At 39.7% G+C, this 23,183-nt stretch overlaps 1 pseudogene; it reads left to right on the forward strand.

Annotated features, from left to right (window-relative positions):
• The first annotated feature begins 8,311 nt into the window (after positions 1 to 8,311).
• LOC101423592 (actin-related protein 2/3 complex subunit 2 pseudogene) lies at positions 8,312 to 22,471 on the forward strand (annotated as a pseudogene).
• Positions 22,472 to 23,183: the final 712 nt, after the last annotated feature.

A 23,183-nucleotide genomic window follows, 5' to 3' on the forward strand; every position in this document is an offset into this window, starting at 1 on the left:
TTTTTTTTTAAAAGAATGACTAGGGAGTTGTAAGGAGCCATTGGGCACCTCCCTCCTACATGGCAATTCCCAGAGCTAACTCAGGGTAAGGTGAGGTTTGAGTTCAAACCAGCCAGAGTAGGAAGTCCTCTGAGATCGTTAGGTATTGAATGGAGAACCAGCTGCATCATTCCTTAGCAGTAGAGCTGTTCTATCCCTAGAGTATAAATAGGCTACTCTAGACTCAACATAACAAAGTTTAAAATCAGGACTCAGAGGGATCAAACTTATCTGTAAATATATTAATTCCTTGTTAAATGAAATTCTGACATTCCAGTCATCAAAAACCATTCAGCGAAGTACAAACTACAATGTCCAGAATCCAGTCAAAATTACTATACATGCCAAGAAGCAGGAATATATAACCCAAGAGAAAAAAATCAGTCAATGGAAACAGATTCAGAAATACCTGAGATGATGTAACAACTACAGAAGTATATTACAATACTAATTTTAACTATATACATGTTTTTAAAGGAAAACAGGAATAAATTTGAAAAGAGAAATGCTAGATATAAAAAGTAAATAGAACTTCTGAAGATGAAATATAAAATATCAGAAATGGAAATCTCACTGGACAAGTTTAACAGCATATTAAACATAGCAGAAGAAAATATCATTAATTTGAAGATATATCAATAACATATATCCAAAGAAAGCATAGAGAAGTATGCTGAAAAAGGAGCATCAGTGACCTGTAGTCAAACATCAAACATTCTAGCATGTATAATTGGAGAGTCAAAAAGAGAGGAGAGAGGAGCATAGAAAAATATTTGAAGACATTGAAAATTTTTGGAATTTGGTGGAAACCATAGATGTACTAATTCAGGAGACTCAACAAATCCTAAGTAAAATAAACACTAGGAAAACCACACCAAATTGCACCACTTTCAAGTCTTAAAAACACAGATTGAGACATCTTACAAGCATTCCCCTATCACCCCCCAAAAAAGGAAATGTTTCATACAGAGGAACAACTATATGAAACACTGAAGACTTTTCATCAGAAAATATGCATATCAAATGCAGTGGAATGAAAGTAATATACTGTCAGTCTAGAAGTATATATACATAGAATTAGCTTCTCAAAATTAAATTGGTATTATTCATTTTTACAGTTAATATTTAGATTTTCCACACTTTTTATTTCTCTTGTGTACATATCATTATTGGTACTATAGTAAACTGTGAATAGACTGAATTCACAAGTAAGCTGAGTATAAGTTAGACCAGCAGGTATTTACAGAATAATATTAATTGAACCTCAGCTCTGGTCAGAGATATGCCAGTGCATGCCAGCATATCACTACAGGTTTCATAAACTTAGGCAAAAAATTACAGCAGTTTGTACAGCTAGTGTTTCTGCTTTCTCTTATATACCCTCACACAATTTTTCCTGCATTGTGTCTGCAACTAGACCTCCAAACTATATGACAACTTCATTTATTGTATTTCCTGAATAATTTGATCAAAGTGATAATTTCAGTCCAAATTTAATTTCTGGTTCCTTTAACTGGGCATCTAGTCTAAATATTCCCTATACCCTTGTTCCATTCATATAAAGCCCTTCTATAACTTGATATATTTTATTCCTAGATAAAATTTTCTGTGGTTTAAATAAAGCATTGTTTTAAATTTTACTTTTTTATTATTCCTCCCTAAAACTGTGATGGTGCCAGTAATTGTTACTGTACTGGGCTGACATGAGATATTTAAATCTTGCAAGGCCCATGAAATTTTAATTGAAGTGCATATGGGAAATATAAATTTTGACAACTAATTGTCGGAATTAAAAGGTATGCTTTTGAATTGCAGTGTAAGAGCTAGAAGTTTAAGGAGATTGTTGTGGCTACAATAAATTAAGTGATCCACATGGAAATAAATAGATGTGTTGAAAATAGATAAAATTGATTATGTAAAGGATTGAGAGAAGAACATTCTTGAAGGATGAACAAACAGTGCAGTAGCAAACAATCCTTCCCTGGAATTCAGTGTTCTTGTGATTTTTAGGCAAAAAAGATAAGGGGGAAGTGAACTTCTGCAAGAATATCCAGAGAGTAGAAGAAACTACGAATTGGGGTTCAAGACCATTTTATGTGATACCCAAAAGACAGGGTGACCTTCTGTGATATTTGGTCTACATATATTATAATTTCAGATCAGTAGGGGGATATCTAGACATTCAATGAATGGCTTTGGTATAACGAATTTAGCATTTGGAAAAAAAGTAAATTTAAATATCCATCTCATACAACATAAATTAGAGCTGGAATAAAGATATATTAATGAATGATGAAACCGTAATTTGCTAAAATATAATGGAGAAAGATATACAAACTTGCTGCAGAGAAGTCCTTTTGAAATAGGACACTAAAGATAGGAAAGATGATAAATAATGTTGTTGTAAAAAATGTTGTTGTATTGAGAAATGAGACATGTAAGATAGAAATCAAAAGATCAGTTGTATTTTCTAGATCTGACGGGAGAATATGCCTTCATTCCTCATCCAGTTTGCTCTTCACCATGTGATATATTTGCCTAAGTAGTTTCTGCCTCATTGAAGGAAGGCAAGGGGAATGGAGGTTTATTCACAAATGTGATTACATAGAATAACATAAATAAATCACAGGGAAATCAATGCATATAACTAATCCCAAATACCCACAACATTTGGACTCTAAATGGCTTCAGATTATTTTTTCTGTGGCTGGAATAAGAAAGTGGTTGAACATTTCTGGAGGTTCCATGCTTGACTGACTCCTTCAAGAAAGAGGCAGCCTTCACTTTCCTTCCAGTTCCTTATCCATTTCATCACAATTTTTTTCCTCAGATTTCTCCCATGAGGTAAAGAGGGCAGCAGATGCACAGATCTTTTTGGTTGCTGACCTTACCACTTTCAATTCAGAATGGTTAAGTAACTTTAAAAGTGGTGAAGAAGACCCAATGTTGCCACGGGAGCAGGAAGCTCTAACAATCATCTCCTCCCACAAGGCAACAAATAATCAGCCAGAATATTCCAGATCAACTGTTTGGGGGACTCTGGAGGCCAGAACACAGTCACTATCCAGGAAAGAGCAGGAAAAGGAGACTGACAATCTGTGGTGAAGGTTTGTGAGTAGATTCCTCCATATTGCAGAGACAGCTGCCCGTCCCCCACAGGCAAGGCAGGCAGTCTTTGGAACCACTCCCCGACTGGAAGCAGAAGCTCTCTCTCCCAAAAGCACCAATTACAGCAGTCGATGGTCAAATCTGGCTAGCTGGATTCCAATTTCAAGCATAGCTGAGGTTTAAACTTGCCCAAGCCACAAAGAAGCCAGCAACATTTGCACTGTGTCCACCCCAGGCAGGAGTGGAGGAAGAAGCAGGAGTGATTGAAAAACACATCAGTCCCCAGAGTGGTAGGGATCAGATCCAGCCTGCCCAGTTTGGAAAGCCACTGCTTAGGCCCCCATACCAGCAGGAGTGGAAATTAGGTGCAACTTGGACACTTTCTCCTGGCAGAACAGGAAGATTCTCACTGGGCCCCAATGACCCTGGTAGGAAGGGAGACGTGCACTCTCTAGTGGACAGTGCAGGTACATTCACCCAACCTACTAAAAACAGAACAGACAAACATTCATGGAGGAACAGGGGAAGCTTTAGCAAAAAGCCAACCAATAAGAAAGCCATAGGCTAAAGAGAGAGACTGAGCAGAGAATAAACACATTAAAAAACCAGGTGCCAAGTCACAAGCAAAGCTTAGAAACCCTACTAAGAAACAGGAAGATATGACCCAGACAAAGGAACAAATTAAACCTTCAGATGAAACATGGGATTTGAGACAAGTAATCACAGCTATCTAAACAAATCTCCTTAATAAATTCAATGAGATGGAGAAAAAGATTAAGGATATTAAGAAGACACTGATGGAGAAATAGAGTATGGATTAGAGTGGACTTACTGATATTCTATTCATGAACTATTGTGATTAGTAATCAAAGAAAATGTGGCATTGGTGTGGAGAAAGTAGCCATGGTGGCTGCTGGGGGTAGGGAGTGGGAGGAAGAGATGAGATGTGGAGACGTTTTCGGGACTTGGAGTTGTACTGGGTGGTGCTGCAGGGACAGTTACCAGACATTGTATGTCCTACCATGGCCCACTGGGTGGAATGTGGGAGGGTGTGGGCTATGATGGGGACCATTGACCATGAGGTGCAGCGGTGCTCAGAGATGTATTCACCAAATGCAATGAATGTCTCATGATGATGGAGGAGGTTGTTGTTATGGGGGGAGGAGTGGGGTGAGGGGGGTGGGGAGTATATGGGGACCTCATATTTTTTTAATGTAATATTTAAAAAATTAAGACAAAAAAAAAAAAGGAAGACACTGAGAGAAATGGATGTGGCTCAATCTACTTGCTCCCATCTACCATATAGGAGATCCAGGGTTCGATGCCCATGACCTCCTGGTGAAGGCAAGCTGGCCCATGCAGAATGCCACCCCACACAGGAGTGCCGCCTTGTGTGAGAACTCCCCCCAGCACAGGAAATCCACCCTGCACAAGAGTGCCAGCTGACGCAGAGAGCTGGTACAGCAAGATGACTCAGCAAGACACAGAGGAGAGAAAATAAGATGGAGCAGTACAGGAAGTTGAGGTGGTGCAAGAGAGTAATGCCTCTCTTCCAGTCTGAAAGGCCCCAGAATCAGTTCCCAGAACCAATAATGAGAATATAAGCAGACACAGAAGAAGACAGAGTGAATGGACACAGAGCAGACAACAGGGGAACAGTGGGGGATGGGGGGGAGAACTAAATAAAATAAATCTTTTAAAAAAAAGGAATTAAAAAAAGAAGACACTGGTTGAACACTAGTCGAATTTGAAAGATTACAAAGAAAAGTAACAGATTTTATGAGAATGAAAGACAGTGGAAGAGATTAAAAATATATTGGATTTAAGAGCCAAGACCATAAAGACCTTGGAAGACCATGTAGGGAAGCATCTATAGGACCTTGTAATAGGAAATGGCTTCATGAATTTCATGAGCAGTGAAAGATAAAATAGATAAATGGAACTTCTTCAAAATTAAAATCTTTTGCACCTCAAAGGGTTTTATCAAGAAAGTGAAAAGACAGCCTACCTAATGGGAGAAAATATTTAGTAACCATATATCTGATAGTAGCCTAATATCCAACATATATATAAAGAAAGCCTATATCTCAAAAATAAAAAGACAAACAACCCATACAAAAAATGGGCAAGAGACTTGAACAGATGCTTCTCCAAAGAAGAAATACAAATGGCTAAAAAGCACATAAAAAGATGCTCAACATCACTAGCTCTTAGGGAAATGCAAATGGAAACTACAAAAAGATACCATCTGACACCCATTAGACTGGCAGCTATTTAATAAACAGAGGATTACAAGTGTTGGAGAGGATGCGGAAGAATGGGAACACTCATCCACTGCTGGTGGGAATGTAGAAGGACCCAGCCATTCTGGAGGACATTTTGGTGGTTCCTCCAAAAACTAGCTATAGATTTGCTATACGACCCAGCCATTCCACTGCTGGGTATATACCCAGAAGAACTGAAAACAAGGGCACAAACCAATGTAGGCACACCCATGTTCATAACAGCATAATTCACTATTGCCAAAAGTTGGAATCAACCCAAATGCCATCAGCAGATGAATTAATAAACAAAATGTGGTGTGTACATACAATGGAATACTACTCAGCTGTAAGAAGGAATACAGTACTAACACATGGAATAGCATGGATGAATCTTGAGGACCTTATGTTGAGTGAAGCAAGCCAGGCATTGAAGGACAAATACTACATGACCTCTCTGATATGAATTAAGCAAATCAAGCTGTCTCAGAGAGCTAGAGACTAGAAGTTAGCTTTACAGGAAATGGGGGGAAGAGGAAGGTTGTGCCCTGCTATCTATATGGGTGAAATATAGGATAAAGTGGAGGTAAGTAATTGTCCAGTGAAGGGATAAGACAGGGGCATAGGGATACTACTCTGTGGGGCTTTGCAATCTTGAGGGGGGCTAGGGTTGAGAGGATGGGTCAGATAGTTCATGAAATTGGAGGGAAGATTTGAGGGGGAGCAGGTGAACATGAGAGATTGTCAGGTAAGTGGTTGAAACTATAATGTTGAGAAAACTCTTTAGAAAATATAATAAGGAAGGGTTACTTGTTTAAGGTATTTGACAGGGGACATCCGGCCCAGGGTGAAACCTGGGGCAGGTTTCTAGGGACTGTGTGAGTGCTCATCTTGTCATGGTGTGTTATATCAGTGGCAGAAACCAAAAAAATGAGTGGGAAGATGTTGTACCCCCATCCTGGGAGGCCTGATGTTCTCAAACAGAGGGGAGGGTGTCTCTCAAGAGCATGTGTGGCTCCCAAAGGGGAAGGACAGACTAGTGTGTCAAGCCCTCAGCATTGTTGCAAGTATCTATGAATTTTGTCCTTCAATCAGTGAAGTTTGTTTGTCACTGTGTGCCATGAGGGGAGGAGGAGAGAGAAATAGGATGGATGGAAGAGGGGATAATTGAGGGGCAATGGAAGTGTTCCATGAGATCATGCAATGATGGATATAGGCCATGTTCAATTTCATCAAAAATTTACAAAAGCCTATAGTCTAAAATTTAAACCATAATGGAAACAATAATGTAACCAAAAATGTATAAAAGTGTATAGTCTAAAATATAAACCATAATGTAAACCAAAATGGGACCATGGCTAGTTGCTATATTTCAATATCTGTACATCAGCTGTAGCAAATATAATATCCATATGTAAAAAGATCATTGCTGGGTATATTAGTCAGCCAAAGAGATGCTGATGTAAAATACCAGAAATTAGTTGGTTTTTATAAAGGACATTTATTTGGGGTAGGAGCTTATAGATACCAGGCCATAAAGCATAAGTTATTTCCCTCACCAAAGTCTATTTTCAAGTGTTGGAGCAAGATGGCTGCTGATATCTGTGAGGGTTCAGGTTCCTGGATTTCTCTCTTCCAGAGTTTTGCTTCTCTCTGGGCTCAGTGTTCCTCTCTTCCTGGGACTTGCTTCTCTTTCCTCTGTGTGCTTACTTCCTGGGGCTCTAGCTTAAGGCTTCAGCATCAAACTCCAACATCAAAAACCATCAAACTCTGTCCTTTGCCATGTCTTTTATCTGTGAGTCCCCACCCACCAATGCCCTAATGATGTGGCCCAGTCAAAGCCCTAATCATAACTTAATCACACCCAGGTATAGGCCAGATTACAAACATAATCCAATATTTATTTTTGGAATTCATAACCATATCAAACTACTACACTAGTGAAGGGGAAAAGGGTTTGATGTTAGGTATATGGGAGTCCCCTATATTATACATGTGCTTTACTGTGGTCTAAAACTTCTTTGAAGACATAAAAATTTTTTAAAAAAAGGATGTAGACACTGAGGAAGGAATGGAAGAGATTGCCTTGCCACTGTATATACAGGGCAACACTTATTGCAATGATGAAAGGCAAAATGCCAATAACAAATTTTTATGATATTTTTCATTTTTTAATACCCCAACTTATTTTTTAAATTTATTTTAGTTTTTCTAAATTTTTATGTATTCTATTTCTGATCTTTAAATCTATCATTATTATTTCATTTTCCTACTAATTGAATTATATTATTATATAATTCAATATATTAGACTTCATTTTTGAGAAGTTTTGGATCACATAGGGGTTCAACTATGGCAGGGGAAGAACACTGGTGTGGGGTGCATGGGGGATGCATGGGTGGGAGGGAGTTCTCCAAGGCATGTATATAGGATATATAAATATGTTCAGATATTCACTGGATATTTTCATAGTAGGTAGAGTTACACATGACAACTGAGGGTATACTGAGTTCCCATCCAGGGGAGCTCTGGCACATTCCTCAATGGAACAGCAACTCCCCAAGTGCAAGGGCAAAGACCAGTGAAGAAGAATGGTCCAAAAATGGGTCCTTGATATTGATGACTAACCTTATGAGCCTGTGTGCTTGAAATTTCAGCCTAGAGCTACAGGATACCTAAGAATTACCGCCTGAGAGCCTCCTTGTTGCTCAAATGTGGCCACCCTCTAAGCCAAACTCAGCATGTAAATGCATTACCTTCCCTCCAGCATGGGACATGACTCCTGGGGATGAGCCTCCCTGGAGCCCAAGGATTACTACTAATCACCAGCTGGTGATGCAACTAGAAAAAGACCTTGAATAAAAGGGGGAAATTGTATAGACAAATGAGTTTATATGGCCAAAATGAGTCATGAGTCAGGAGGTCATCAGAGTAGCCGCACTTATGCATGTCTTAGTAGGACCACAGAGGCAGCCAAAGTAGATACAACCCCAGGTGAGTAGTGCTCCTGAGGGCTATGGAGACACACAGATTCTACAGCCATGACAGATGGCTCTGGAGTTCAGTGCCTTGCCAGTGGGCCCTACTTTGGAATTTGTGCCCCTGAATGTGATGGAGTTGAACTCAGATGTGACCTCTCTACACATGCCTCTTTTGTCACTTTTACTGAACCTGTGCTTGGTGCTGGGATTGGTGTTAGCTCAGGAGACTTGAAGCTGTGGACTGTCCATGTGCCAGCTGGGCCCTGAGCCTCAGCAGAGTTGCAACACCTACTCTCCAGTTCATTGGGCTTACCCAGGTCAGCTAACAGGGAAGTGAGGATGGTCGACCACCATATTGGGGAACTGAAAAGCAGGAGAATCACATCCATCAGTCATGTGGGATCTAAGCTCCTCTCAGTTTAGAGGTGGAGTGGATGTTGCCATCCCAGGGTCCACAGGATGGAGGAATAAAATATGGATTAAGTGGACTTACTCATCTTCTACTATAGAACTATTGTGACTCTAGCAATTGAAGAAATTGTATCATTGGTGTGGATACAGTGGCCGTGGATTTGCTGAGGGCAGGGAGAGTAAAGAAGAGGTGTGATATGGGGGCATTTTTGGGACTTGGAGTTGTCCTGAATGATATTGCAGGGACAGACACAGGATATTATATATCCTGACATAACCCACTGAATGGACTGGGGGAGCATGTAAACTATAATCAATGTGGTGTAGCAGTGCTCTAAAATGTATTTACCAAATGCAATGAATGTGCCACACTGATGAAAGAGGTTGTTGATGTGGAAGAAGTGGGGATGGGGTGGGGAGTTGGGTATATGGGAACCTTTTATATATTTTAATGTAACATTTTGTGTGACCTGTGTGTCTTTAAAAAAAAAAGACAATAAAAAATTTGCTAAAAAACAAAACAAACAAAATATATTGGAAAGGAGTGGATGTAGCTCAAATGGTTGAGAGCCGCTTCTCATATACAAGTTCCCAGGTTCAGTCCTCAGTGCCTCCTGAAAACAGAGACAAACAAACAAAACCCAACTCTCATGGGGAGTGGACATAACTCAGTGGTTGAATGCCTGCTTTCCTTTTCTGAGGTCCTGGGTTTATTCGCTGGAACCTCATTTTAAAAAATACATTGGAAGCATATATTTGCAGATTTAAATTGTTTTATGACAGAATAAGTGCACTGGAGTGCAGAGCATCTGAATTTGAAAAGACAGGAGAACAGAAAGAGAAAAGAATGGAAAAAATGGAACACGGTCTCAGGGTTTTGAATGAAAATGTGAAACACACTAACAAACTTGTTATAGGTGTCCAAAAGAAGAAGAGAATGGAAGAGTGGCTGTGATGGTTAGGCTAATGTGTCAACTAGGCCAGGTAATAGAGCCCAGTTGTTTGGTTAAGTAAGCACTGAGCTAATTGTAATACAAGGGCATTTCACGGACTTTAATTATTAGTGACTTGATTGCGTAGATGGCTGGTTACAAATACAGTCAATTAAAGAGATTGCTGTCAGCAGTGAGTGATGTCTCATCCAATCAGATGAAGAGCTTAAAAGGGAAAGTGATTTCAGCATTCAGAGAGAGAATTTCCATCTCTACTTCAGAAAGATAGCATCTTCTGGGAAACTCATCAAGAACCTTAATTGGAGCCCCTGGTTTGCAGTCTATAGAATTTGGACTTATGCATCCCTATAGTTGTGTGAGACAATTTAATAAAATCTCATACTATATAAAGAATCTCCTTTTGATTCTGTTTCCCTAGAGAACCCTGACTAATACAGCTTGGTACCAGGAATGGGTTGGTTCTTGAGAAACAGAATCTTAAAAATGGGATTTCTGCATTGGTCATGGGATTTTTGCAATTGACTCTCTACTCTGATTAGATTCAAGCACACTAATGACCCTCTTTCCAATAATCAAAAGGCTACTGACAATCCATGGCATGAGTTGGCAATAGAAATATGCAAAATATCACCACTAGATACGATGACTTCCATGCTTATAAGAGGTAAGGATCTGGGTGAGAGTGTTTTTAATACCTTAATAGAATTTTGTCGAACTCCACAAAAGGTACAGTGATGTTGGCTGGCTGTTCCTAAATACACTGGATACAGTAACAAAAGAAAGGAATGAGCTGAAGGCTTCAAATTTATAACTTAAGCACCTCAGGAATGATGTGAAAGTTTCTACGTGTGCACTGAAAGAAAACCTTGTTTTGTGCAGCTGCAGCTTGCAGAGTCTTTTTATACAGGTAGCAGACTTCCATCAGAAACTAAAATCTCAACCTTTAAGGGTGCTGTTCTTAAAGTTTGGGCATTGATTGGAAAGGAGTGGAACCCTGAGGATTGAAATGGAGACATATGGGTTGCTGATGATATTGGTGAGGACATTGAAACCCTAAATCCTGCTGAGACTTTGCCAGATAAACCTGTAATGATCTGCAATGTGGAGATCACCCAATGCCAATGTCAAGCTTGCTTCACTCAACTGCCAGCCTGACCCAAGGAGTCCAGACATCCTCCCTGCCCTGAGGATGGTGCCACCCAACCTCAAGTCTACACTACCCAATCTCCAACCTGCCCCATAGGGTCTCCACCTCCTTCCTGCCCTGAGAAAGCCATTACCCAAACTCTACACTGCTCTGAGGAGTCTGCCATGCAACTCCTGCCTGAAGAGATTTATTCTGTTTTACCAGATGATACTGTAACAGAATGCCATGAGGTAATTATCTTGCAAAACACTTTTAATTCTTCTCCTTGCCAACCCCCACCACCTCTCTTCTCTTCCAGATCTACAACTAGTTAAAATCTCAACAAGCCCCCAAAGGTGAAGTATAGAGTGTGACCCATGAAGAAGTATGCTATACTCTAAAAGAACTGAATGAGTTTTCTAATGTATATAGAAAGGAATCAGGGAAATTTGTGTGGGAATGGATACTAAGGGTATGGGATAAGATAATAGTGGAAGGAATATAATGTTGGATCAGACTGAATTTATTGATATTGGGCCCATTAAGGAAAGATTTTGGATACAATGTTGTAGCTCAAGGGGTTAGAAAGGGCTCTTCCAGTTTATTCAAGTGACTGGCTGAAACATGGGCCAAAAGATGACCTAGAATATCTGAGATTGAGAGGCCCAATTTACCCTGGAGTACAGTAGATTAGGGGATCCAAGGCTTAGATTGGAATGCTAGAATGGATTCACCATTGAAGACATGCCCACCCACCCGAGGAATGTCTAGACGACATAAATTTCACCAAGACACTAAGGAATAAGTTTGTGTGACTAACTCCATATTCCCTGAAGAGCTCTGTGGTTGCTCTTCTCTGTACATCAGATATTACTATGGGAACTGCTGTCATGGAACTGGATTCTTAAATACAATGGGAATGATTGGATCCTGGACTGGCAGAAGCCAAGTTGCAGCATTTGATCATCAAATACAAGGTAAGTGTGGCTACCACAATGAAAGGCAGACTCAAAGCAGCAATCAAAAGAGTCTGAATCACATATACTTAAGGCATTTGCTAATATATCATTGGGTACCTATGATTTAGCAGTCTACTAAATTCCTACTGATCTGTATAAGCACATTGCATGAGAGAGGATGGGAGATAAATTCAACAAAAATGCAGAGGCCTTCCAACTTCAGTGAAATTTCTAGGGGTCCAGTGGTGTGGGGCATATCGAGATATCCCTTCTGAAGTGAAGGATACAGTGTTGCATCTGACCCCTCCTCCAACCAGAAAAGAGACAAAACACTTAGGTGGATTCTTCAGATTTTTGAGACAACGTATTCCTCATTTGGGGGCACTACTCTGGCCCATTTCCTGAGTGACCAGTAAAGCTGCTAGTTTTGAGTGGGGACCGGCACAAGAGGAGGTTCTGTGACAAGTGCAGGCTGCTCTGGAAGCTGCACTGCCACTTGGGCCATATCATCCAGCAGATCAAATGGTGCCAGAAGTGTTAGTGACAAGTAGAGATGCCATGTGGAGACTTTGGCAGGACCCTACAGGAGAATCACAATACAGACCCTTAGGATTTGGGAGCAAAGTCCTGCTGTCATCTGCATATAACTACTCTCCTTTGAGAAACAGATTTTGGCCTGCTACTGGACCTTAGTAGAGACTGAATGTTTAACTATGGACCACCAAGTTACCATTTGCTTATCATGAGCTAGGTATTGCCTGACCCACCAAACCGTAAAGGTGGGCATGGAAGGCAGCTCTCTATCATAAAGTGGAAATGGTATATATGAGATAGGGCTCAAGCAAGTCCTGAAGGCACAAGTAAGTTATATGAAGAAGTGGCACAAATGCCCATGGTCACCATTCCTGCCACATTACCTTCTCTTTCCTAGCCCACAGTTATAGCCTCTTGAGTGAGGAAGAGAAAACTCAGGCTGGGTTTACAGATAGTTCTGCATGATATGGTACCACCAAAAAGTAGACAGCTGTAGCACTGCAGCTGGTTCCAGGACATCCCTGAAGGACAGTGGTGAAAAGAAATCCTCCCAGGAGCAGAACCTAGAGCTGTGCACTTAGTTTTTCATTTTGCTTGGAAAGAGTAAAGGCTGGAGGTGCATATGTCACTGATTCATGGATTGTTGTCAATGGTTGGCTGGATGGCCAGGGACTTGGAAAGAACATGATTGGAAAATTGGTGACAAAGAGGCCTGTGGAATAGGCATGTGGACAGATCTTTCTGAGTGGGCAAAAACCATGAAAATATTTGTGTCCACATGAAGGCTTAACAGAGTGTGACTTCAGTAGAGGGAGATTTTAATAATCATGTGTGTAAGATGACCCACTCTGTGGCTAGCACTCAGCCTCTTTCCCAAGCCACTTCTGTCATTGCTGAATGGACTCATGAATAAAAAGGCCATGATGGTAAGAATGGATGTTATCCATGGGCTCTGCAACATGGAGTTCCCCTCACCAAGGCCAATTAACTACAGCCACAGTTGAATGCTCAATCTGCCATCAACAGAGACCCATATTCAGCCCCTGATATGACACCATTCCTCAAGGTGATCAGTCTGCTACCTGGTGGCAGTATGATTACATTGGGCCACTTCTATCATGGAATGGGGCAGCAATTTATTCAACTGGAATAGACACATACTCGAAGTATGTGCTTGCCTTCCCTGCATGTGATAGGCACACACACACTTGCCCACGTAGAGCTTCATGGCCCCATTTGACGGTGACCAGATGTGAGCCTGTAGGGTCAGCCATGAGCCTTCCACATAGGAAGGTGGCGAGGCATCATGCAGCACTTGGAGGACCACCATCAGGGTCTGTGCAGTGGGGGTGCTAATGAAGGTCTTTGATGAGTTCCCCAGGAGAAGCTGTCTGAAGTACAAATGAGAATTCTGTCTCTGAATGCTGAAATCCTTCCCCTTTTAAGGCCTTTACCTGATTGGACGAGACATCACTCATTGCTGGTGGCAATCTCTTTAGTTGACTGTAGATGTAACCAGCCATCTATGCAATGCAATGATTAAAGTCCATGAAATGTCCTTGTATTACAATTAGCGCAGTGCTTGCTTGACCAAACAACTGAGCACAGTTACCTAGCTGAGTTGACACATTAATATATCCATCACAGTCAACTTCTTGTCAAATTGGCAGCCATACACATCATCTTAAACCATACTTAGTCTCTAAACAAAAACAATAATATGTGTGTGTATGTGTGTATCTGCCTAACAATATTCAACTCTACTGCATAGAACTAGAAACATACTAAGTCTCTGCAGAACAGGGTGAAAGCCCTTGGGTAATATTCACTCTTAAACTTGACTATGGCATGAAACTAATACATTTTATGTCACATGATAAGGGGAAAAGTTAGGGAAGAAAACAAAAATATTCATTTTATGTACATATAAAGCATACTTATCATAAAACAAAGGAAAAAATATTCATGATCATTACAGTCCTCCTTTCTGTTAACTGATCACGTGGTTAAAGTTGATATCTATCATTACCTTCTTCCTCTATCCAGCACCACTTCAGCTGGCTCTGGTTCTTTGCCTGGTGGGGGGAACCAAACTTTCATTCTGGAAGATTCTGAACCACTGTTAGTCCTGTCTGAATTGGGTTGTTGCAATTTTCCATTGACTTTAGTCACAGGTTATAGTATACTAAGAGATGCTTTGAGGATCTCCTGTATTCCAGGCAAACTCTTATTTACCTCCATTGTATAGGTGCAGTTGTATTTCCACTTAATAGGATCAGTTACCCCAGCCAGCACAGTAATTCACTTCTTTGCCTGTTGATTCAGAGGCACGAGGAGCCCAAGGTCGCCAGGTGGCAGTCCTGTACATCCCCATGGACATGTGAGACAATTTTTATAAAACCTATGGGATGCAGCAAAGGCAATTCTTTTTTTTTTTTTTTTTAAGATTTCTTTCTTTTTCCTCATCTCCTTGTTGTTTGCACTTGCTGTGCCTGTTCATATTCCTTGTTTCTTTAGGAGGCACTGGGAACTGAACCCAACACCTTCAATGTATGTGGGAGGTACCTCTGTTGCTTGAGTCACCTCTGTTCCTTACTCTGCTGTTTCACTCATGTTTTTCTTCTTGTGTCTTGTGTTACATCATCTTGTTGTGTCAACTTGCCATGCCTGCCTGTCATGCCAGCTTGCTGTCTTCTTTAGGAGGCATCAGGAACGGAACCAGGCACCTCCCATGTGGTAGGCAGGAGCCCAATCACTTGAGCCACATCTGCTTCCCCACATTGCAGGCAGTTTTGAAAGGGAAATTTATAGCCCTCAACAGTTACATTAAAAAACAAGAAAGAGCTAAAATAAAGTCCCAACAGAACACCTGCGGGACTTAGAAAAAGAACAGCAAACTAATTCCAAAGTAAGCAGAAGGAAAGAAATAACAAAGATGAGAGCAGAAATAAATGAAATTGAGAATAACAACAACAAAAAAACAATAGAGAATCAACAAAACCAAAAGTTGGTTCTTTGAAAGGTCAACAAAATTGACAAACCCTTAGCTAGATTGACAAAGAAGAAGAGAGAGAAGCCACAAATAAATAAAATTAGAAATGAGAGGAAGACATTACTCCTGACCCCCCAGAAATAAAAGAGATCATAAGAGGACACTATGAGCAACTATATGCCAACAAACTAGACAATGTAGACAAAATGGACAAATTCCTGGAAACACATCTACCACCTACACTGACCCTAGAAGAAATAGAAGACCCCAACAAACCAATCACAAGTAAGGGAATTGAAATAGTCATCAAAAATCTCCCAAAGATGAAAAGCCCAGGAACAGATGGCTTCGCAGTTTGAAATCTACCAATCACTCAGAGAAGACTTAATACCAATCTTGCTCAAATTATTCCAAAACAGAGCAAGAGGGAATGCTACCAAACTCATTCTTTGAAGCAAATGCCACCCTAATACCAAAGCCAGATAAAGAAAACATGAAAAAAGAAAATTATAGACCAATTTCTCTAACGAATATAGATAGCAAATATCCTCAACAAAATACTTGCTAATCAAATCCAACTGCAGATTAAAAGATTTATGTACATCATTATCAAGGAGGTTTTAGCCCTAGTATGCAAGGGTGGTTCAACACAAGAAAATCAGTCAGTGTAATACATCATATTACTAAATTGAGGAAAAAACTGAAGATCATCTTGATTGATGCAGAAAAGGCATTTGACAAAACCCACCTTTCTTGATGAAAATGCTCTGAAAGATAGGAATAGAAGGAAAATTCTCAATGCTAAAAAGTGCATATACGGAAAACCAACAGCTTACATTGTACCTCATGGAGAAAGACTGAAAGACTTCCCCCTAAGATCAGAAACAAGACAAGATGCCATTAATATTACTGTTACTCAACATTGTGCTAGGAGTTCTAGAAGCACAATTAGGCAAGAAAGAGAAATAAAAGGCATACAAATAGTAAAGGAAGAAGTAAAACTTTCACTATTTGCTGATGACATGATCATATATCTAGAAAATTCTGAAAAATCCACAACAAAATAAGTAGAACTAATAGTCAAGGTGAGCAAAATAGCAGGATACAAGATTAATATGTAAAAATCAGTACTACTAATGAGCAATCTGAAGAAGAAGTCAGGAGAAAAATCCCATTTACAATAGAGACAAAAAAAATCAAATATTTAGGAATAAATATAACCTAGGACATAAGTGACTTGCATTCAGAAAATTACAAAAATTACTGAAAGAAAATAAAGGAGACCTAAATAAATAGAAAGGATATTCTATGTTCATGAATTGGAAGACTAAATGTCATTAAGATGTCAGTTCTGCCGAAATTTGTCTACAGATTCAACTCAATCTCAATAAAACTTCTAACAGCCTTTAAACAAACAAGCAAAAAACAGAATTGGAAAGGCTATCTATCATATTTATTGGGGAAGTTAAGAGTTCCTGAATAGCTAGAAATGTCTTTTAAAAAAATGAGGCTGGAAGACTTGCATAGGTAGATATGTTGATCGATGGAATACAATTGAATATTCAGAAATAGGTCCTCAAAATCAAGCCCACCCAGCCAGGCCAGAAATGTCTGTTCAATAAATGGTACCTGGAGAACTGGATAGCCATATCCAAAAGAAAGAAGGGGGACCATTCCCACTTTATACAAAAATTAACTCAAAATGGGTCAAAGACCTAAATATAAAAGCTAGAACTATAAAACTTTTAGAGGAAAATATAGAGAATCATCTTCAAGATCATGCAGTAGGCAGTGGTTTCTTAAATCTTATACCCAAAGCACAAGCAGTAAAAGAAAAAATAGATAATTGGAACCTCCTTAAACAAACACTTTCGCACATCAAAGGACTTTATCAAGAAGGTGAAAAGGCAGTCTACTGAATGGGAGAAAATATTTGGAAACCACATATCTGATAAGCATTTGATATCCATGTTATATAAAAAGCTTATTTAACCCAATGATAAAATGACAAGCAACCTAATTTAAAAATGGACAAAATACTTGAATAGACATTTCTCCAAAGAGGAGATACAAATGGCCAAAAATCATATCAAAAGATGCTCAATATGCAAGTCAAAACTACAACGAGATATCATTTCACACTTTATAGAATGGCTGTTACTAAAAAAAAGAAAACTACAAGTACTGGAGAGGATGTGGAGAAATAGAAAACTCCTTCACTGTTGGTGGGAATGTAGAATGGGGCAGCCTTTGTGGAAGACATTTTGCTGGTTCCTCAAGAAACTACATATAGAACTGCCACATGATCCTGCCATCCTGTTACTGGGAATATGTTCAGAAGAAATGAAAGCAAGAATGTGAATTGACATTTGTACACCAATATTCATAGCAACATTATTCACAATTGCTAAAATATAGTAACAACCCAAGTGTCCACCAAATGATGAGTGAATAAACAAAATGTCTATACATACAATGACATACTATTCAGCTTCAAGAAGAAATGAAATCAGGATGCATATGACAACATGGATGAACCTTGAGGACATTATGTTGAGTGAAATAAGTCAGACACAAAAGGACAAATAGTGTATGGTCTCACTAACATGAACTACAAGGTTTACATGGTGTAAATTCGTGGAGGTAAATTCAAGAATATAGGTTACTAGAAAATAGAATGTGGGTTGAGAATGGAGATGCTTAATGGATGCAGAATTTTTAATAAGATTTATTGTAAATGTTTGGAAATTAATAGATTTGATAATACATTATAGTGAGTATAACTAACACCTCTTATTTATAAGTGTGGCTGAAAAGGGTAGTTTGTGGATGTAATATTTCAATTGAAAAAAAGCTAGAAAATAACATAGGGACTGTATTAAATATTGATTTCAGTGGTGGATGAAGATTGTAGTTAGTAAAAGTACAAGAATGCTCTTCTTTTACAAAGTGTTAAGAGTATGGTGATACATGGGAAAATTACAACTAATGTTACTTATGGTTTATAGTTAACAGTAATATTGTAATATTTGTGTAGCAAAGGCAAAGAAGATAATATATCAATCTAAGGGACAACTTTAGAAGGGTATAGGGGGTATGGGATTTTTATGGGAGTAATGAAAACGTTCTAAAATTGACTGAGGTGGAAACAGCATAACTCTGTGATGAATATGCAAGCCACTGAGTGTACATTTGAATGGACTGTACAAAGCATGGGACTATTTAATACAAGGAATCCTGTGGTCAAAGATGGACTGTGGTTAACTGAACAAATATGAGAACATTCTGTCATGGACTACAGCATGTATATAATACTAATACAGGATGTCAATAACTGGGTGGGCTGGGGAAAAATACACCAAATACATTGGCTATAGTTAGTAGTGATGTTTTGATGTTGCTCTTTTATAGTTTGTAACAATTGTTTTACAACAATGCAAGGTGCTGGTGGTGGGGTAATATATGGGAGTCTTGTATGATTATATGTACATTTGTTAATGTTAAGTTCACAACTTTTACTATACCTGTTGTATATGGACATTCAAATACAAATCATAAACTTCAATTTAAAAACATTTTTAAAATGTCTTTAAGAACATATTCCAAAATACTTCAGCATACTGTGGTTTATCCTTAATTTTCCCCAGACCCTTTTATCTCTGTCAAGAGATATCAAGAAAGCCTCCCAGAACTGAGCAGCTCTAAATCTCATGGAAATAAATTAAATCACTGACTTCTCCCCATAGTTGAAGTCGTCTACCAAATCCTGGGTAATTCTCCTTTATTTCTCAATACATTGGGTGTTGATTGAATAAAATTCTCTCCTACACTATTACTGTTGTACGTTCTAGTGATTTTAATAAAAACATAGGTGGCTTTTTAAATAGTTACCTGATAGTTCTGTCTATTTCACTTCTATTCTCCTTTTATTAGCCTTTACCCTACCTTAGCCACTTACTTCTAGGGTCACAGCCTAGACCTTACCATTGCCAATAAACCAGCCCTCCATAATCTCAGTATTATGTCACATGTTCTCTGAACATCATATCCTGTCTTCCCAGCTTACACTCCCTAGTATCCTGAATCCTGTTCCCTCAAACCTACCAAGACTTCTAACATTTTCATTCTCTCTCCTGTCCTTGATGTCCTCTTTACTCTTTTTGCACAGCTTAAATTCTTGGCAGTCATTATAATAAATTCATTACATACATTATCCATGCTCTTGTCCCTCTCTTGTCATCATGTTTTCTCAACAAACTAAACTTTGTCTAAATAAAATTTAAACCCTAGTTAAATGAAATCCTCTGGCTACTCCATGCCTTCAGCCATACAGCAAAACATGGTAAAAGAAAAGGCAAACATGCAGACTGGTGCCACTTTGAAATTATGACCACAGGGAAGCAGATGTGCCTCAAGTGATTGGGCTCCTGCCTACCACATGGGAGATCCCTGGTTCAGTTCCTGGTCCCTCCTAAAGAAGACAGTGAGCTGGTGCAATGGGCAGGCTCAGCAAGCTGACATGAGATGATGCAACAAGAGACACAAGAAGAAAAGCATAATGAGAGACACACAAAGCAGGGAGCAGAGGTTCTCAGTGCCTCCTAAAGAGGACAAGCAGTATGGCAAACTGGCTCAACAAGCAGGCGTGGCAAGCTGATACAACAAGATGATGCAACAAAAGATACAAGGAAAAACTTAATGAGAGATACAACAAACCAGGGAACGAAGGAGGCTTAAGCAATTAGATGTCTCCTCCCCACATTGGAGTTCCCGGATTCTGTTCCTGGTGCCTCCTAAAAAAAACAAAGAAAAAGGCAAACAATGAGGGGATGTGGAGAGATAATTTAAAAAATTAATGAAAAATTATGACCACAAATCTCAAAAGGGTTGTTAATGCTGGTGAAAAATCCTACCATACTTACCCAGGCCATTTAATCTCCCTATGTCATAGATGATTATTTCATACCCTCTCTCTCTCCTCAAACCCTCAAAACCTCCTCACTATCACTCATAGCTGATAATTTTGCTTCCATTTTGATGAGAAAATTGAAACAATCAAAAAAATTTTTCTAAGACTCCCAATACGACATCTCCCCACCTGTAAACATCTACCTACTTATGAATATCTGCACTCATATACTCAGCCTTCCCTTCTGACTCCATAGAAGAGCCTTCTGCTCATATGCAAGTGTGCTGCATGCTAGATTTCATCCTCTTTCCAAGTCTTCTCCTAACAATGATGGGATATAGACAAGCGTACAACTGGCAGCCTTCTCTCACGTGCATATATACACATCATATAGCATGTACATATACATTCATATATAATAATATTGATATACATACATCATACAATTTATGTATAATGGTGAGGAAGTCACAGACATAAATTAGAAAGTGAATTTACGTGTCTAGTAACATTTAAAAAGAAATGATAATTTCTCATTAAGCAGAAAAAGAAAACAAACATTTATTAAATATCTTCTATTTCCTAATCACTGCACTAAGGTTTTATTTTGTAATGTTTACTACACAAAATTATACCTACCAGGAATCTGAGACTTTGAAGAGTTAAATAACTTGTTCAAAACCACCCGGCTAGTAAGTGATTAAACTGGGTCTTGCATGATTGTTGTACTCCAAAGCCATGCTCTATTCACTGTGCTATGAACGTGAAATGCCATGATTTCCCAGGTGGCTTCACTAATGTCTTTTCTTAGGCATTCTCATTTCAAGACCGTGCTATATAATACACAGCTCCATGACCCTGAGTCAGGAGCTGATGTGTGCAAGCTGTGGTTAGGACTGGGCTCTCCTGGCCCCTTTCTGAGAGCACCCTGCCTGTCTTTTGCTAAGGGGCTTTCTTGGATGGGACCCAGCGGCAGCTGGATTTCAGTCAGTTGTGGGTGTAGTGATTCCTATATGTGTGTTTCTTTTTTGTTTGTTTGTTTTTGTTTTTATTTAATGGGCAGGGATCCAACCCGGGACCTCGTATGTGGAAGGCTGGCGCTGCGCTCAACCACTGAGCCACACCGGCTCCCCTGATTTGGATTTTTATTTTGTTTGCCTGTCGTCTGTTTGTTTTTGCTGTTCTTGTTCTTTAGGAGGCACCCTAACCAGGACCTCCCGTGTGGAAAGCAGGCGCTCAACCTTGAGCCACGTCAGCTCCCCGTGTGCTTTCTAACCAATTTATAAAGTGCTCTGGGATTCCTCCTTATGGCATGTGTCCCATTAAAGCAATCTGTAGGTCTGTGAGGCGGCGGCTCCACAGGCGGGTCGAGGCTTCGGGATCCTGCTCGAGCTGAACACCCTCATCATCCAGGAGACGCTCGCGCTCAAATTCTGGAACGCGACCGCCGGAAACAAACCAGAAGCGGTAGAAGTAACTTCTGCAGATTTCGGTGGGGTACTCCGTCATATTTCAAATCCTCACAGAGACTAAACAAAAGTGGCCGTCAGTATTTCTCTGAAACTCTACAAGGAACTCCAGGCACGTGGTGCTGAGGTTATTGAAGAGGGCGTACCGGAGCTTCTTGGTAAACCCAGAATCAGGTGCAATGCCTCTCTGCTTTAGGATCCTGACAATCTCCCCGCATCCAAGGATTCAACTGTGCATCAGGCTGGCATGTTGAAACGAACTTGTTTTAGCTCTGTTTTTGAGAAATACTTACAATTTACAGAAGAGGGCAAGGAAGGAGAGAACAGGGAAGTTATCACTTATAGGGATGATGAGCCCTCCTATGTTGAGTCCAAAAAGGACAGTCTCGGCAGTCTTCAGCACAGTGTTTACAGATGAGGAGGATGTGGTCTCTGGCAAAGGTGTTTGTGCTGGAGTTCAAAGAAGAGCGCCGAGTCGGTCACACACGCCCACAGGGACCCGCCCCTGGAGCTGGAAGACACAGATGCTGCCGTGGGCGACGATCCTGGCTATGTCACTTTTGTGCTCTTCCCTCGTCACACCGTCAGCCTGATCCACTCCTTTGGCGCTACCTGCACTGCCACATCAAGTGTTCAAAGGCCTGTATCCAAACGCGCATGCAGGCAAATACCTCTCCCTTCCTTAAGGCACTGAACCGTGCACGCCGGGTACTAAGAAAAAATAAATGAAAACAGCCATGGAGATAGACGTTTCCATCCCACTAACTCTAGGGCACAAAAGGAGGAAGTGGTTGGCAGCTGCCGGTTGGAACACTTGTTACTGGATAACTGCAGCTTTTAATGTTGTACCTCGTGAGGTTCTTAAGGGATTCTCCGTTTTGGTTCCGTTTTGCACACTTTTGGAAAATCATCTGCAGAAACGAGCTGTGCTTGCAAGGACTTCATAGCTCCCGAGAATTAAAATTTTTAAAAAATTCCACTTGGTCAACTTAATTCCTTTTACTTTATCTTCTTCCCTCCCTTCCCCTCCTTCCACCTTCTTTTCCAAGCTGTTTTGCTTTGCACTATGTTCCTGGTAATGAGTTGCAGGATAATGCAATCTTAACTTGTTTTCTCCTAAGTATTTAAGTTCAAAACTCCTGTATCTAAAGAAAGACGGTTGGGGTCATTAATAAAGGAAATCTTTCTGTCTTTTAAAAAATGCATTTTGTGGTTTTATTTGCCCTATAGTCCAGGGCTGCCTGGTGATTTAATTCTCAGTGCACTCTATTTTTAAAGTTTATTTATTTTATTAAAGTGTATTTAAAGAACACCTTATATCTAGTGGCAAGCTTTCTAAGCTACTCTGTTCAGAACTTTTCAAAACAAAGGGGATGTCCTATAGCAATTTTCATAAATATCCGTTTCTTATTTCTGGACTTATTTCTGCTTGATACTTTAT

Source organism: Dasypus novemcinctus, chromosome 4 (assembly GCF_030445035.2).
Source record: "Dasypus novemcinctus isolate mDasNov1 chromosome 4, mDasNov1.1.hap2, whole genome shotgun sequence".
NCBI lineage: Eukaryota > Metazoa > Chordata > Mammalia > Cingulata > Dasypodidae > Dasypus > Dasypus novemcinctus.